The sequence below is a fragment of the Halichoerus grypus genome, chromosome 5, assembly GCF_964656455.1.
Source record: "Halichoerus grypus chromosome 5, mHalGry1.hap1.1, whole genome shotgun sequence".
Lineage (NCBI taxonomy): Eukaryota > Metazoa > Chordata > Mammalia > Carnivora > Phocidae > Halichoerus > Halichoerus grypus.
The window spans coordinates 10,403,125-10,417,332 of NC_135716.1; the positions used below are offsets into that span (position 1 = coordinate 10,403,125).

The 14,208-nt window shown below is 40.2% G+C and overlaps 1 long non-coding RNA gene across 2 annotated transcripts in view; it reads right to left on the bottom strand.

The window, feature by feature from the left end:
• The window catches only part of LOC118548251 (uncharacterized), a 67,418-nt gene that overhangs the window by 14,439 nt on the left and 38,771 nt on the right, over positions 1-14,208 (bottom strand). For both annotated transcript variants that reach the window (XR_013447468.1, XR_013447467.1), the window contains one exon: positions 11,620-11,767. This is a non-coding gene — a long non-coding RNA (uncharacterized LOC118548251). The remainder of the gene's footprint in view (positions 1-11,619; positions 11,768-14,208) is intronic.

Sequence of the window (14,208 nt, forward strand, 5' to 3'; positions counted from 1 at the left end):
GGATGATCATCTAAGCAAAAGATCAACAAGGAAATAAAGACTTTAAATGACACTGGACCAAATGGGCTTCACAGATATATTCAGAACATTCCATCCCAAAGCAACGGAATACATATTCTTCTCTAGTGCCCATAGATCATTCTCCAGAATAGATCACATCCTAGGTCACAAATCAGGTCTCAACTGGTACCAAAACACTGAGGTCATTCCCTGAGTATTTTTAGACCACAATGCTTTGAAACTAGAACTCAATCACAAGAGGAAGGTTGGAAAGAACTCAAATACATGAAGGCTAAAGAGCATCCTACTAAAGAATGAATGGGTCAACCAGGAAATTAAAGAGGAATTAAAAAAATTCATGGAAACAAAAGAAAATGAAAACAACTCTTCAAAATCTTTGGGATGCAGCAAAGGCAGTCCTAAGACGAAAGTATATAGCAATACAAGCCTTTCTCAAGAAACAAGAAAGGTCTCAAATACACAACCTAACCCTACACCTAAAGGTGCTGGAGAAAGAACAGCAAATAAAGCCTAAACCCAGCAGGAGAGGAAAAATAATAAAGATCAGAGCAGAAATCAATGAAATAGAAACCAAAAGAATAGTAGAACAGATCAACAAAACTAGGAGCTGGTTCTTTGAAAGAATTAACAAGATTGATAAACCCCTGGCCAAACTTATCAAAAAGAAAAGAGAAATGACCCAAATAAATAAATCATGAATGAAAGAGGAGAGATCACAACCAACATCAATGAAATACAAACAATTATAGGAACACATTATGAGCAACTCTATGGCAGCAAATTAGATAACCTGGACGAAATGGATGCATTCCTAGAGATGTATCAACTACCAAAATTGAACCAGGAAGAAATAGAAAACCTGAACAGACCTATAACCACTAAGGAAATTGAAGCAGTCATCAAAAATCTCCCAACAAACAAAAGCCCGGGGCCAGATGGCTTCCCAGGGGAATTCTACCAAACATTTAAAGAAGAATTAATACCTATTCTGAAACTCTTCCAAAAAATAGAAATGGAAGGAAAACTTCCAGACTCATTTTATGAGGCCACCATTACCTTGATCCCCAAACCAGACAAAGACCCCATCAAAAAGGAGAATTATAGACCAATATCCTTGATGAACAAGGATGCAAAAATTCTCACCAAAATACTAGCCAATAGGATCCAACAGTATATTAAAAGGATTATTCACCATGACCAAGTGGGATTTATCCCTGGGCTGCAAGGTTGGGTCAACATCCGCAAATCAATCAATGTGATGCAATACATTAATAAAAGAAAGAGGGGCGCCTGGGTGGCTCAGTCATTAAGCGTCTGCCTTCGGCTCAGGTCATGATCCCAGGGTCCTGGGATCGAGCCCCACATCGGGCTCCCTGTGTTGCGGGAAGCCTGCTTCTCCCTCTCCCACTCCCCCTGCTTGTGTTCCTTCTCTCGCTATCTCTCTCTGTCAAATAAATAAATCTTTAAAAAAAAAAAAAAAAAAGACCTAATGGTTAAAAAAAAAAAAAAAAGAAAGAACAAGAACCATATGATCCTCTCAATAGATGCAGAAAAAGCATTTGACAATGTACAGCATCCTTTCTTGATCAAAACTCTTCAGAGTATAGGGATAGAGGGTACATACCTCAATATCATAAAAGCCATCTATGAAAAACCCACAGCGAATATCAGTCTCAATGGGGAAAAACTGAGAGCTTTCCCCCTAAGTTCAGGAACACAGCAGGGATGTCCACTATCACCACTGGTATTCAACATAGTATTAGAAGTCCTAGCCACAGCAATCAGACAACGAAAAGAAATAAAAGGCATGCAAATCAGCAAAGAAGTCAAACTCTCACTCTTTGTAGATGATATGAAACTTTATGTGGGAAACCTAAAAGACTCCACCCCAAAACTGCTAGAACTCATACAGGAATTCAGTAAAGTGGCAGGAGATAAAATCAAGGCACAGAAATAAGTGGCATTCCTATACACCAACAACAAGACAGAAGAAAGAGAAATTAAGGAGTCGATCCCATTTACAATTGCACCCAAAACCATAAGATACCTAGGAATAAATCTAACCAAAAAGGCAAAGAATCTGTACTCAGAAAACTATAAAATACTCATGAAAGAAATCGAGGAAGACACAAAGAGATGGAAAAACGTTCCATGCTCATGGATTGGAAGAACAAATATTGTGAAGATGTCAATGCTACCTAGGACAATCTACACATTCAATGCAATCCCTATCAAAATACCAACCACTTTTTTCAAAGAAATGGAACAAATAATCTTAAAATTTGTATGAAACCAGAAAAGACCTCAAATAGCCAGAGGAATGTTGAAAAAGAATAGCAAAGCTGGCGGCATCACAATTCTGGACTTCAAGCTCTATTACAAAGCTGTCATCATCAAGACAGTATGGTACTGGCACAAAAACAGACACATAAATGAATGGAACAGAATAGAGAGCCCAGAAATGGACCCTCAACTCTATGGTCAACTAATCTTCGACAAAGCAGGAAAGAATGTCCAGGGGAAAAAAGACAGTCTCTTCAACAAATGGTGTTGGGAAAATTGGACAGCCACATGCAGAAGAATGAAACTGGACCATTTCCTTACACCACACACAAAAATAGACTCCAAATGGTTGAAAGACCTCAATGTGAGACAGGAGTCCATCAAAATCCTAAAGGAGAACACAGGCAGCAACCTCTTCGACCTCAGCCGCAGCAACTTCTTCCTAGAAACATCGCCAAAGGCAAGGGAAGCAAGGGCAAAAATGAACTATTGGGACTTCATCAAGATTAGGAGCTTTTGCACAGCAAAAGAAACAGTCAACAAAACCAAAAGACAACTGACAGAATGGGAGAAGATATTTGCAAATGACATATCAGATAAAGGGCTGGTATCCAAAATCTATAAGAACTTATCAAACTCAACACCCAAAGAACAAATGATCCAATCAAGAAATGGGGCAGAAGACAGGAACAGACATTTTTCCAAAGAAGACATCCAAATGGCCAACAGACACATGAAAAAGTGCTCAACATCACTCGGCATCAGGGAAATCCAAATCAAAACCTCAATAAGATATCATCTCACACCAGTCAGAATGGCTAAAATTAACAAGTCAGGAAATGACAGATGTTGGTGGGGATGTGGAGAAAGGGGAACCCTCCTACACTGTTGGTGGGAATGCAAGCTGGTGCAGCCAGTCTGGAAAACAGTATAGAGATTCTTCAAGAAGTTGAAAATAGAGCTACCATACAACCCAGCAATTGCACTACTGGGTATTTACCCCAAAGATACAAATGTAGAGATCTGAAGGGGTATGTGCACCCCGATGTTTATAGCAGCAATGTCCACAATAGCCAAACTGTGGAAAGAGCCAAGATGTCCATCGACAGATGAATGGATAAAGAAGAGGTGGTGTATATATACAATGGAATATTATGCAGCCATCAAATAGAATGAAATCTTGCCATTTGCAATGACGTGGTTGGAACTGGAGGGTATTATGCTGAGTGAAATAAGTCAATCAGAGAAAGACATGTATCATTGATCTCACTGATGTGAGGAATTCTTAATCTCAGGAAACAAACTGAGGGTTGCTGGAGTGGTGGGGGGTGGGAGGGATGGGGTGGCTGGGTGATAGACATTGGGAAGTGTATGTGCTATGGTGAACACCGTGAATTGTGCAAGCCTGTTGAATCTTAGATTTGTACCTCTGTAGCAAATAATACATTATATGTTTAAAAAAAAGAAGAAGAAGAAGAAGAATATAGCAGGAGGGGAAGAATGAAGGGGGGGAAATCGGAGGGGGAGACAAACCATGAGGGACGATGGACTCTGAGAAACAAACTGAGTGTTCTAGAGAGGAGGGCCGTGGGAGGATAGGTTAGCCTGGTGATGGGTATTAAAGAGGGCACGTTCTCCATAGAGCACTGCGTGTTATATGCAAACAGTGAATCATGGATCACTACATCAAAAACTAATGATGTAATGTATGGTGATTAACATAACAATAAAAAATAAATAAAAAAAAATAAAAGCACTTCTAGGGAAGTTCCCGTCTGTGGTTTCTTGAGCTGATGACTGTTAACATTAGTGAAGTTAATAAATCTTGTGCTTTTAAAAGCTCATTGCCTTATTTCTGCTCCCCATCTGCTGACACCATTGCCTGGAGGAAAAGGTGAAAGGAAGTTCATGTTTCTTTTTTTTTTTTTTAAGATTTTATTTATTTATTTGACAGAAAGAGACACAGCGAGAGAGGGAACACAAGCAGGGGGAGTGGGAGAGGGAGAAGCAGACTCCCCACTGAGCAGGGAGCCCGATGTGGGGCTCGATCCCAGGACCCTGGGACCATGACCTGAGCCAAAGGCAGACGCTTAACGACTGAGCCACCCAGGCGCCCCGGAAGTTCATGTTTCTGATGCCAGGCTTGAGCCAGAGCTTTCCAGGCCACCAGTAGGGGAAATGGCTTTCTCTGCATCTCCTTTCTCAGAGGATGCCATCTGCACAAGACAGGAAGTTAGCACCGGCAGTCAGGAGGAAAGAACACCATGCACCTTTCAAAAAGGAACTTTGCTCTCTCCCTTGTTCATTTATTCAGAATTATTTACTTAGCAATTACTATGTGGCAGGCATATTCCAGGCACTATAGATACAGTGATGAATACTTCATACATAATCTTCCCTTTTGCCTGGAGCTCTATTTCCATTCCACTATCACCACCACAGCCAGAACTATCAGGATTATGCACTCCCAAGGTCAGCTTCCTTTCTGAGATGATAACTTCTCACACTGCCTTGTAATTATAGGTTAATCTGTGCTCTCACCCATTCACTGGAAGATTATGTATGAAGTTGTTGGATGATCAAGCGTGCATGGACTATTCCAAGAATGGCAAACATCACAGCCTGATGGATGCATTCAGTATTATTCTGAATAATGGGAACAAGGGAGTCGATCTAGGAATACAGAGATTAAAAAGGAAGAGATAGAATTTTTTATGAGTCTCTAATATGGTGTGGTTTAGGGGCAGGACAAGTGGATCTCCTGAAAAGTTGCTACACTTCTGCTACAGGGTCAGAAGTTTTTACCAGCAGAGAGCCCTCCCTTTCTGCACTGTCAGAGCCACCATCCTGGTGTATCCATTCCACCAACTCTCAGGCTTTCAGAGGCTGATGCATTCCAGATTGGTGGGCTCCTGTCAGCCCAAGCTCCAATCTTCCATTCTAACCATGGTGGGAGGTGTTTTGTGGTTCTTCATCACTCCCTTTTAGAGTTCCTGGTAAACTCTAAACCATGAGTCATTGTCATTTTATTTGTTTTTCTTATCAGGTAGAATCTGGGATCTCCACTTACATGTTCCATCCCATCCCATCTCTACTGGACCCTGAAGATTGACCAGGGCAAGGTGCAGAAGTAGAAGCCACTGTGTCATTGAGCTCTTCATTATGAAGTGGCCATCCTGTTGATGACCTTCAAACCCACTCCTTCCTCCTACCAGCCTTCTCAGCAGACAAGAATCACCCAGCAGAAAGAGTGCGTGGGTATTAAAGTCAAACATGGAATTTTACAGGGGCTTGGTAAGGAAATTCTCTTGTACTTGTTTGAACAAACCTCTTCAATCACAGAATCTGGATCTGTTTTGCTACTTTAAATTCAAATGCAATGCAAAAATCACTTTTACAACATCCCTGATGAGTTGTCATGCCTCGTTTGAACACCTTTGCAAACTATGAGCTCACTACTTTAGAAACTAGCTTGTTTTTCAGCAAGTTAGTGCCAATTAGTAAAAACTACTTTCTTATATTCAAATAAAATCTGCTTTCTTTTTTTCTCTTTGGTTTATTTTTTATTCAAATTTTATTAATTAACATATAGTGTATTATTAGTTTCAGAGGTAGAGTTCAGTGATTCATCAGTTGCATATAACCCCCACCGCTCATTACATCATGTGCCCTCCTTAATGCCCACCTCCCAGTTACCCCATCCCCCTACCCCCTCCCCTCCAGCAACCCTCAGTTTGTTTCCTATGATTAAGAGTCTCTTATGGTTTGTCTCCCTCTCTGATTTCCTCTTGTTCTATTTTTCCCTCCCTTCCCCTGTGCTCCTATGTTTTGTTTCTTAAATTCCACATATGAGTGAAATCATATGATAATTGATTTGATATCATTTGATAACTTGAATTTGAAATCATTTGATAACTGATTGACTTATTTCACTTAGCATAATAACTTCTAGTTTCATCCACTAAAATCTGCTTTCTGATAACTCTTATCCTCTCTTAATTCTTAAGCAAAACAGAAAATTTCTGTCCCCTGTCCACATGATATCACTTTATATATTTGAAATTAGCCATGAAGAAAATAGTAGACTTGGAGAGGTTAAGAGACATGCATTAGTCTACCCAAAATATCCAAACGTTCAGAATAGCCAATGCCCTTATTTTTAAAGAGACAGATTCCAAGAATTTTACATCATAGTTCTATAATTATGTCCTGAAAATATTCTGAATTGCACAGGAATCTCTCTTTCCACATTAAATGACCTCAGAACATTACTTTTTTTTTTTTAAAGATTTTGTTTGAATTAATATATCTGTTTCTTTCCTCCTGTGGAATATCTGTGTTTGCTTATTTCGGTCTGCTTCTCTGGGGCAACTCCTCACTTAGGTCACAGTCTTTAATCTATAGTGACCTATTTGCAAAATAAGTAAAATAGGAAAGTAGGAATCAATAGGATTTGAGTGATGCTGGTTGGCGGAAATGGGAAGGAGGCAGCTGACAATAGGCTGCACATTTTAACTTTTAAAAGCCTCTTTTCCATTCCAACATCCTATTAATTATGTTCTGTCATCACCCACATAGCCTTTCGTTCATTTAATTGCAATTATGTTCTGAGTGTTTAAGGTGATGTATCCAATGAGATGGGCAGCGGCAAATGCTTTGAGAGTCACAGAGGCACTCTTTTAGTAATTAGGTCAAGTAGCTGTCCCTCCTAAATGGTTCTGAGTGCCTTTTAGCAGTTCCTTAAATTCCCTCTTCTTGTTTGTGGCCTGTAAAATCTTACCAGCTCCCTCCATGCAGTGTGAAATTTCAAAATATCTCATTGAATCTGACTCTGTGCCAGTTTCTATTTTAATGCATGAAGAATATCCTCTAGTTCAAGCATTTGGTTTCACTTGTTGGGGGCAATGAACTCCTGTGAGAATATCATAAAGTAGTCAACTCTTTCCCCAGAAAAATTGCTTTTTGTGTTGCTATATACAGATTCATAGATCTCTGAGGCCCAACCGTGAAATTCTTAACTCCCACTGACACAAATTTACACTGATTTGAAAGAATCCCATTCTCTTCCCATCAGCAATCTAACTCCAGAGTAGAGTTGGTTTCCCTGACACCTGGTTTCCCTAAATGGGTTAAGACCTCCTTTCTAGCTCTGGCCAGGTGCTTACCCCCAAGGATATCATTCCAGTTGCTACTTGAGGTCCAGCTCCAGTGCCCTGATTCCTGAAACCCTCAAGGCTACTTGGCCCAGCTGAATATCTCCTATATGTGTGTGCATGCCAGACACCCTAGAAAGATCTGTCTACCATAAATACAGTAACAGCAGCACCCAACCCCTTAGTAATGTTCTCCAAAATAACAAATTATTCAGCTATGATGACAATGGCAATTGTCCTTTATTGAACCCAGATCTGATTCCAAAGACCATTGAGCTTTTCTCTGTACACTATTAAATATATTACCCCAACTATGTTTTTTTGTTTCAGTTTTTGTTTTTGTTTTTGTTTCGTTTTGTTTTGGTTTGGTTTGGTTTTTTGTTTTTTTGGATAAGGAATGATTCTCTAAGTCCTCAGTCTTAGTCATGTAGTAAGTGCTCAATAAATAGTCTCTTGGCATAAAGCCTCAGAGTTTGCTCCCCAAGGTCTCTGGGAGTCTGGTCCCAAGAAAAGCCTGGAGTGCACACACTTCTACTAGAGCTCTGCAGCCTGCGAAATCCTGGGGGAAAAAATGCACAGAGCTAAATTTTGCTCTTGAAGGAGGCAATCTTGAGCTCTAAGGGTTTAGTTACTTATGCCAAAACAAAAGAGCCAATTTAATAGGATAATTGCCCATGAAAGGGAATTAAATAGAATCAAAAGAAAAATTGAAACCACAATATTCTTTCACCTGCTGGAGGAGCAAGGCTAATTGTTTTCTATCTGAAGTTTCTTTCTGGATGTCTCATCCCAGCTAATTTTTCAAGTTATTTGAATTACACAGTAGATACTCATTTTAAGTACTTAGAGAGTAAGTTTTCTCTAATTCTGGCTTTTAGAGTTGACTGTTTAACTTGAATGCCGTGCTTTGGGTGAAAAAGTCCATGTCAGAAGGTAAAGGATGGGGAAAAAAAGAACATGAATGGTTGTAGAGAGCTCAGCCCTTGCATGATAACCCAGTTTGATGGTGCTGCCAACACCCATTTTTGTCATCATGTCTTTTTTTTTTTTAAGGGAAATTGGATTTATTATTTTTTTTAAAGATTTTATTTATTCATGAGAGACAGAGAGAGAGAGAGGCAGAGGGAGAAGCAGGCTCCCAAGGAGCAGGGAGCCCGATGCAGGACTCGATCCCAGGACCCTGGGATCATGACCTGAGCCGAAGGCAGATGTTCAACCATCTGAGCCACCCAGGCACCCTGGAAAATTGGATTTAGAACAAGAATGGTGTGTCATACTCAGCAGTAATCACAGCACACTTAAAATACCATGATTAGTGATGAACAGCTGTCATTGTGAGGAGCTCTGGGAAGTTGGAATGGCTCCCCCAAACAAGTGGATGACAAACTGAACTGTTTCAACAGATAGAGTGATAACCCCCTGTGTTAACATGGTTGTGGGGGAGCAGGCCCTCTCCCTCTTCTGCACTGGTGACATGAACGTGCATGGCCACAATGTCTCTGAGGACACCTTGGTGACATACACGGGGCCTTAAGAACCATATGTGCTCTGTGGCAAAACTCTCACACTGCTAGGAGCACATTCCAAGAAAAGAGTTGTCCAAGAGAAGCAAAGATGTCAGTGCTGGAATTTTTTTTTTTAACTTAAGCTTCTGGAAATGACACACATTTTTTAACATGGAGATTAGCTAAATAAATTATAATGTTCACAAGGATGTACTCTGTAGCCATAAATGAAATTTTGGAGCACTATTTATTGACATGTCTCCTCCATATGGTTATTGAGTTGGTTCGTGAAAGAAATGAAATTAAGCAGATTTTCTGGAAATGTGTCTTCTAAAACCTTTGCACAAACACCTTTTTCTAAATTGTGCTTGGGCCAAGATGTTACTTAACTCTCTTTAAGAGTTAAGAGACACCATGTTCTAGGAAACTTCTCTTAGGATTTTGCCAATTGATCTTCAAATTATTCTAAGATAATCTGAGGTCCAAAGGACCCCAGACATTTGAGGAAATAGGTCTTAGTAAGCTTACATGTTTATTCTAGGGGACCACAGGTCTTTTGAGGGGAGGTTGCCTCTGAAATGTTTGCTACACTGGCCTGAAACTCACAAGAGAATTTGGGGATACAGAAATAAGTGATAAAATGAAGCCATGAATGTGGGCAAGATTGCATACAAGGCATGCAGGGTGAGGAAGTCAGAAGACCTGGGGCAGAAGCCCAAGGACGCTCTATATACAAGGGGTGGATATTGGAAGAACAGTCAGCAAAGCCAACTAAATTGAACCAGCTGGTGATTTACAAATAAGGGGAAGAGCTGGAGCTATGGGGAGGTGGACATTTCCAAGTCAGGAGAGAGGAGCAGAGAGGTCAGGTAGACCGAGGACAGAAACACATTGATTATCCCTAACCACCAGAGACTGCGGGTGACCTAGCTGAGGGCCTTTCAGGGGAAAATGAAGGGGAGGCCAGATTGAAGTGAGTTCAGAAGCATGAGGTCAGAAAGAGGGGCCAGGGAATGAAGACAGTTTTTCCAGTGTGGTCATGCAGGGAAGAGGATAAAGAATTAGCTAAAGGGGAATGAGAAGTTTCTGGAGGCTGGGTTCCCACTTTCCCTCCTTTTCCCTCATTTGTTTAACAAAGGAAGCGGATTTTAAGATGTTTAAATGCTATTGGAAGGAGCCAGCTTCTAACAGAGGAGGGGATCATGGAGTGCATCCCCAGCCATGGTGGCAGGAGGTATGGGCCAGAGCACACAGGAGGAAGGATGCCCTTCCATGGGAGACAAGACTTGCTTCCCACCAAATGCAGATGAAGGATGGGAAAAGAGTGGGGCGCCTGGGTGGCTCAGTCGTTAAGCATCTGCCTTCAGCTCAGGTCATGGTCCCAGGGTCCTGGGATCGAGCCCCACATCAGGCTCTCTGCTCGGCAGGAAGCCTGCTTCTCCCTCTCCCTCTCCCCCTGCTTGTGTTCCCTCTCTCACTGTGTCTCTCTCTGTCAAATAAATAAAATCTTTAAAAAAAAAAAAAAAAAGGATGGGAGAAAAGTGTGCTGCCACAGGAGTGCAGAAGGGTTGGGGCATGGACAGCAGTTGAGACTACTGGACTAGGGAAGCAGACGGGCTGATGGGTACTGCCCACGGCACAGGGGAGACCACACACCATGAATGCCTAGAGGCATCATCAGCCTGTAAGGCTGTATCATGTCCTCTGACATCATCCAGTAGCCCAGGTGGAGAGCAAGAACACAGTGGCATTCTCTGTCCTGCGAGGTTAAATAACTAGGCCAATAGCACACAGTGAGTTCCTTCATTCAACAAGTATTTATTGCACATCTGTTATAAGTCAGGCAATGTATTTTAAGCACCTGTGGACAAATAGACACCCTCCCCCCACCCCCTACCCCACCCCCCAGAGAAAGTCTACACTTATGGAGTTTCCATTTTAGCAGACTCTGTTTTAGAATCAGACTCATACCTGTATAAATTAAAAACATTTCAATTTCCTAGTGATGAATCTCTCTTCCTGCCTTTGGGGGAAAAAAAATAAAGCCTTAAACTTTTAAAGTAAACACATAAAATGTCAGTGGAATTAAAGTTTATACCATAACTTATAGCATACATGCCACACAGCAGAGAATATAGCCTTAGACTCTACGGGGAAAAATTTTTTTTAATAATGAATAAAACTTTTGACACTAGTGTTTCTCCTCCTAGACTCTGTGCTCTTTTAATTAAGGGGATGTTTATGACTCAAATTTATTTATGTTTCCAATGCCTAGCACAGTATCTGGCATATATTATTTTGCCCAATAAAAGTTTGTTGAATTAATGAATGAATTAGTTTAAACATGACAGTTCGATAAATGGAAACTGTGATCTATAATAAGAAGCTGGGTGTCACATCGATGGAAAATATAATGTCTCAGGATTATCTTTCATCATGTTCAGCACCAGACATATATAGAACTCATTAACAATGCCAGATGCATCCATCATTACCACTCAGTATAAAAAAAAAAAAGAAAGAAAGAAAAACAACATAAAAACTCTACATGGTGGCCATAAAACATATGGAAAATTGAGAAGAGAAATTATAACCCTAACAGTGTTAATTTCAACAATTTTTGCTCACACTGCAAGTTTTTGGGGTGTTCTACCAACCTTCAAACTCTTGAAGCTTCAATAAATTTTGAGTGGAAGATTCACTTAGCTGTGAAATACAGTTGTGACCTTGATGTAGGCCGGGTAATTTCGGGCGATAAAACTTCGGTTAACAGAAGAAACAAGGTTGTTTGTGGTGGTTGTTTTCCTGAAAATAAAAAACAAAAATTGGTGACATAGAAGAAGCCTCATTTTCACAATTTTTGTGTCTTGCAACCTGCGCAAATCACTAAAATTCACTAATGCTCTGTTTGATTATATATAACATGAGCATTCTATTGATAATAAACATGAGAGTTGTTTAATTAATGTGTTTGGCCAGAAGTTCTTCAAAGAACATAGTTTTTAGAGACAGGAGACCTGATTCAAATGCTGGCTCTGCCCCTGGGGCATGCACTTGCATGTGCATGTGTATGGAGGGGGGAGGTACGAGCATGTGCGTGTGTGTGTGTGTGTGAGTGTGTGTGTGTGTGTGTGTGTGGGTGTGTGTAATCTATTTAGCTGCTCTTTGTTTCAGTTTTCTTAAGATAATACCTGCTAGGCATGGTCATTCACAACTCCCTTTTGTGATTCCTCCTTAAAGACCATTTTTCAAGAAAGAAGTCTTCTTGCATAAGCTACGATGTTCTGGATCATGTGGCCTTACCCTTTAGACCCACAGAAGATTAACCCAGTGGGAGAAAGTAACTCTATTAACTGCCTGCCCAAAGTGAGGTAATAGTGATTAGCTAATCCAATCAGATCTTCCCTGGCAGATATTTTAATTTTTATATGGGATTTACTAGATAGTAAACACTTTGCAAACAGTAACTCATTTAATACATACAATAAGTTTATGAGGTAAGCACTATTATTACTCTACAGATAAGGAAACAGGTATTAACTTTCCCAAGGGGTAGGAATTGACAAAGCCAGGATTTGATCCTAGGTATTCTGGTTCCAAGTCTGTGCTTTTTACTAGACCACACTAGACAAAAATGTGACTTATAGAAAAAAGACAATTTGCATCAGGTGAAGAATTAAAAATGTTTATCTAATTCATTTATTCATTCAGAATATTTACTGAGAGCCAATTGTGTTGTGTTCCCGGCACTCTGCTTAGTGCTGGGGAGATGGTGCTGGTCAACAGGGGAAACAGACATGGTTCCTGGCCTCATAGAGACAGGAACCTATGGGGGGAGGGAAGATGGACAATAATACACCATCACAAAAATAAATGTAGATGATGAGGCTTCAAAATGAAAATGTGTTTGCAGGCATGCTTCTTCTCTCTTCTAGTCCAGGCTGCAAAAGCAACCCCTAAGGATAGGGATAGTTCCTTCTACACGGGGGGGCCTCGGTAAATAGCCCTTGAATGAAATTCATACAGAAATTAAATCATGTTCAAAAAAAAAACTCTTGGTTTTGAGAAAGAGGAAAATATATTGAAACATAGGTAAATGTAGATTAGATAATATTGGAAGAACATTTATGAACATTACAAAAGATAAGCCTCTGTTGCCTGTAATACTAATTTTCGTGAAAGTCTTGTTTCCTCACAATGTAATATAAATGAAGTGGTATGCTTGTTTTTCTCCTCCATTTTAGATGTCTCTATGATAAACAATAAAAAAATAAGTAAGTGGTACTATGTGGGACCAAATAATGAAAATATACAAATGTAAATGGATAAAGAGTCAAAGCATTGCGAATGTAAATGGATAAAGAGTCAAAGCACTGCGACTTGTCCCATAAATAAAACAAGCATAATGGCCCCAGTATCTCCATGTATAAAGACTAAACTACTCAACCTGTTTTTAGGGATCTCCACCATTCCCATCTGACCATATCTCTACTCCACATTCCCTGTGCTCCACACACCTTCTGCTCTGGATTCTCTTCTTAGCGTTGGACCCTCTCTCATAATGGTCCATTATCTTGGCTTTGTTGCCATCCTTGTTTTACTATCTTACCATCCATGAAGGCCAAAAAAGCTCTGCTTCTTCTTGGATTGCTTGTGTCTTAGAGGTCCGTTAATTCTCCCTGATTCATTACTTCTGTTTTATGTTGTTTTTTTTTTAAATATGCTCTACCTGTGATACCTCGTTACATCCTTCTATGTATCCAGTATATATTTGCCATGTAGAATGATAACCTTGTAAATGCTGGTGATGCTCTTTGGTCCATATTGTAGAGTAAACCTCTGCAAGACTCCAAATTTAAGTTATATGTTTATTGTTAATTGTGTGGCAGTTGAATGTACCAGTCCTGGCCACATCAGAGGAAGATTTCATTTTCTATCTCTATCACAAAACAGTTGGGCCTTGGGACTAAATTATGCTCAGAGTACTGCAGATGAAAAATTTTGTTTTCCCTGTGCTCTTTCCTGGCAGCTGGAAGTAAAGGATTCTAGTGAGCAGAGCCACAAGAAGGAAAGAATCTGGGTCCCTTAATTATTGCTCTCCTGGGGGATAGCCATCAAAAGAGCAACCAGATTGTATAGGACCATGAAGGAAGGAGAAACACAACTTGATGGTGGTAAGCCACTAAGAGTTTAGGGCATTGGCTAGTATGAAGTTTTCTGACTAATTCAAAGTGAAAGAGGAGGGT